This window comes from Pseudochaenichthys georgianus, chromosome 5 (genome assembly GCF_902827115.2).
Source record: "Pseudochaenichthys georgianus chromosome 5, fPseGeo1.2, whole genome shotgun sequence".
Lineage (NCBI taxonomy): Eukaryota > Metazoa > Chordata > Actinopteri > Perciformes > Channichthyidae > Pseudochaenichthys > Pseudochaenichthys georgianus.
The window spans coordinates 25910774-25915273 of NC_047507.1; the positions used below are offsets into that span (position 1 = coordinate 25910774).

At 37.9% G+C, this 4500-nt stretch overlaps 1 long non-coding RNA gene across 1 annotated transcript; it reads left to right on the forward strand.

Annotated features, from left to right (window-relative positions):
• The first annotated feature begins 473 nt into the window (after positions 1-473).
• LOC117446767 (uncharacterized) lies at positions 474-4238 on the forward strand. Its single transcript, XR_004552172.2, has 3 exons — positions 474-1507; positions 1890-1987; positions 3064-4238. It is a non-coding gene; the product is annotated as an uncharacterized lncRNA (long non-coding RNA).
• The last annotated feature ends 262 nt before the right edge of the window (positions 4239-4500 follow it).

Consider the following 4500-nt stretch of genomic DNA (forward strand, 5'->3'; position numbering starts at 1 on the left):
GGGCGAATCACAGTTTACCTGAGAGGATCACAGTTTAACACAGCTGAAGACTTCTCCACGCTGCTTTCAAACTCTGAGTAAACAACGTACGCTTCACTGGGAGGCTGTCTGCAGGTGTACACGTCTCAGATGGACTTGGTATCACATTAGGAACGATATTCAGTGATAATTCGGGCAACAATAGCTGGTTTTAAGGATTTATTCGAGCGGATCACAGTTTAACACAGCTGAAGACTTCTCCACTCTGCTTTCAAACTGTGAGTAAACAACGTGTGCTTCACTTGGAGGCTGTCTGAAGGTGTACACAGGTCTCAGATGGACTTGGTATCACATTAAGAACGATATTCAGTAATAAGTCTGCCAACAATAGCTGGTTTAAATGATTTATTGGAGCTCGCAATGTTTTGAACAGACATGCCCATGTCAACTCGTTTTTCTTTTTGTAGTCCTCGCTGTTCGCGTCCGGATATCGCCATCGTAACCACAACCTCACACACTGGTACTGAATGTGCATCAAAGTGTTCCTATCCAGCCAAATATACCAAAAGATTTATGTAAACGACAGAAGAAGCGATCGAAATGTGTATTTCAGTCGAAGGCCACGCCTCCACATCTGTCAACCAGTTGATCGGGGAACCAGTTAAACCGGAACACCGGCCGGCTAAAATAGCTGTATGGCCTACCTGCCTGTCAGCCTGAGAGGGGTCTGCCTGCAGGCTCCACTCTCAGGACACCTCCACTCTCACGGAGGTGATGAGTCCGCTCACCATGCACTTTGGGTCGGCCTTGGGGAGGCCTTTTGAACCCCCCATCCTGGTTCTCATAATAGTTGACGTAGCCATTTTTCGCTCAAACCATGGAGGAATGTAACGGGGACTCTGCCCGCCTCACGAGTGCCTATTTTCGGACACTTTTTGTCACTTTTCCCCGGTTTTATTAATTTTTCTTTTTTTGGCTATTTCACCCGGTTCCTTCTAACGGGGACATAGCCCGGTCTCGGGTGGCCCCCCACAGCCTGTGTCCAACCGTTCCCCCCCCCCACTCATCCATATATTAACCGATTTTGACAATTCTTGTTGCATTGTTGTCATCTCGGTTCCAGGCTGAAACCTCCCCAGGTTTGTTTGTCCTTTTGTGTTCTAAATGTAATGTTCATAAAATGTAGTTATATCCTCATACCTACTTACATATCTGATTTTATTAAGATATTACTGTGAGAAGTGCACAGAGGCATCTTGAAAAATCAGATGGTGAAGCATGCAAAAGCTGTCTAAATAAAAAATGCACTTATTTGTTTCACCAAGGATGATTTTATTTGACAGTTTTACATGGTTTGTTCTCTTTTGTGTTTCAGGTTTATTGCGAGTTCAACAGAGTGGTGGGGGAAAATCTCAAGGACAACTTCTTCGATGCACTTGACCGTTTCTCTCCGAGCCTGATGGACCTCTTTAGGAAGAAGAAGGGTGTCACTGGCCAATTTCTGTCTCAGCTTTTAAGTCAGACAAAGGTGGGTTTACTTAACATCTATCTACCCAATCTCTTTCCTCTCTCCTTGTTCCTCTTCTGTCCCTTTGACTTCCTTCTCATCTCTTCTTTTCTCTCATTTGCTGCTCTTGTCCTGTCAATTTAATTGCATCTCTTCATGTGTCATTGTTTCCTCTTTTCCCTTGTTCATTTTGCTTTGCTCTCTTGTTTTGTTTCCTATTCTATTCTTTGGTCAAGAAGAAGTTATGTTTGTTCTCTCCCTTTTCTATTCTCTCCCATCATGTCATCTCCTTTTGTCCTCTCCTTTACTTTCAACTATATTTTAAATAAAGTCATTGTGTAGAGTTTGTAGAATGTATTTGATGAATGTATGACCATTCTTTGTTATCTCCACTATATTCCAGACCACTGAGCCAACAGACATCAGATGCCTTTGTGTTCGGGGACTGCCAATCATCTTGGGGGATGAGATGAGCCTTCTGCCTTCTTCAAGACCTGCACCGTAAGTAACTTTAACCCTTGTGTTATGTTCACATTTTGAACCCTTTGGTAATGTTCGGGTCAAACTGACCCGGGACATTATTCAGGGTTTAAATAAAATACGGAACTAAATGTAATTTACACAATTCCTTATATATATATATATATATATATATATATATATATATATATTGTCTAACTAATTCACCAACAATATAAATGAAATATGATTCGGTTTTTTAAATACTCTTTGCTATATAACATTTAACAATGTAAGTGTCCATACAAATGTAATGTATGTAAGAAAAAATACACTCTAAGAAAAACTAGGTTTACATGTTCATGTTTTTCTAGGAAAAATGCAAATGAAACATTTTTTCATTAATGTTATTTTTTGTAATTGTTGTCTTATGATAATCAAAGCCTTCGAGGAAATATAGCAATTGAAACACAAGAATCACACATCCAAATGGATTTGGCTTCGAAATATATATATATATATAGATGATGAAACATCCATATAAATGACGGAACAGATATAAACACAAAGCAAATCCAAACAATTAACAGTCATTGTTCATAAAATACAGTAAATCCAAAAAATACATATATTTTGGCCATTTTGCTGGTAGATAATTTTAGTTCTGCACTATACATTGTAATGTGAGGTTATGTGTCTGTTTAGTCCTTCCTCCGGCGTGCAGGTACGAGGGGGACAGTTAGAGAAAATGTTTATAATGTTCTGGAATAGTTTTGTGCACACACTACAAAGGGTAAAGATCAAGGGAGTGTCTGTGTGTGTCCTTCATACTAAATGAGCCTAACACCTAATGTGTTGTAGGTGAATAATGAAGATTGTCTTCAAATGTTCACAAATTCATGGCAGCCAAGATATATGCAAAACCATATTTGGTGCACAATTTGTAACTAGTACTTGAAATGTACAGATCCACGTAAGGCCAATTTAAGGCCCAGATTGTCCTTTTATTTATTACTTTTGGTTTTTATGTTGTATGATGCTTTTCATTATAAACAGTGGAAGCTACTTTTTGGTGGACGATGTAGAATTATATGTCAATCTCTTTATTTCTCTGTTAGGATGCGGCTGATAAGGAGGTGTACAGTCAAACTCCACTGGGAATCCTCTGTGTCGGAGAAAATCCGCAGCTCAACCCATCCAGTGTGGCAATCGTCTTGGAGGGGAATGTGGTGATGGATGGACCGGCTAACCTGCCTCAGAACTTCTGTGTCCTGTTCGGACTCATTTATGCCCTGCAATTGGAGTACCCAAAGTGCATGAAAAACACTTTCCACTTTGTTCAGCAGGTGATGTTGAAGCTTGGTAAGGTTGAGCTGGCACCCAAAAATCAGCTTACGGGGTTCTGAAAAGTTGGCTACTTCAATATTGCATTTTGTTGTTGCATGTTTGCACTGTTTGACCTTTTGTTGGCATTTCCATTTGTGTTTTATTCTATAAACTACTGACAACATCTCTCCCAAACTCCAAACAAAGAAGTCATTTAGAGCATTTATTTGCAGAAAATACTTTTCTGGTCAGAATAACAGAGAACATTCTGTGTTTTCAAACCTCAAATAATGCAAAGAAAACAAGTTCTTCATTATTAAACGACACAATACTAATGTTTTAACTTAGGAAGAGCTCAGGAATCAATATTTGATCGAATAACCCAGATGTTTCAATAACCGTTTTCAATGCGTCTTGGTTGCTCGCCACCAGTCTGTCACATTGTTGCTGAAAGACTTTATGTCTCTCCTGGCACACAAAGCCAAGCTGCTTGATTTGTTTGTGCCAGGAGTGGCTTAATAAGTGACCCAACAGCAATGTGAAAGGTGTTGCAGAGCAGCCAAGGCGCATGAAAGCTGTGATTGAAAATCTGGGTTATTCCACCAATTATTGATTCCTGATCTCTTCCCATGTTAAAACAATAGTATTGTGTTGTTGAAAAATGAATTTTAAATTGTTTTCTTTGCACTATTCGAGGTCTGAAAACACTCCATCTTTTTTGGTTTCTTTGAACATTTGGTATTTTTTGTAAATAAATGCTCTAAATAAGAATATTTGGAGTTTGGGATAAATGTTGTAAAACGAGAGAAAGTTATCATTTTAAAGAGGTCTCTTAATTTTTTCAGAGCGATATATATAGAGATTGCTATGGTTTAATGTGAAAATGTATGGTACAATATTTTTGCTACAGTTTTTATAGGATGCTCAATTTCATTGTATCCAAGTTTTAATAAAAGGTAAAACTTTATTTTTGTGTCTTTTTCTTTTTTGTAGTTGACGGAATAAAAAATATATATACGTAATGTAACCACTTTCAACTAAAAATTCTAAGTTATATAATTGGGCAAAGCAATTGATATTACACAATATTTTTAAGTAAAATCAACTTCACATGAAGTGCATTGTACTTCAAATAACAATTCCAGTCCTTGAATAACTTAAGTTAAATTCACTCAAGTTTTCCTAATGCGTTACTTAAAAAAAATAGAAAGTGGTTGACTTAAAAATGT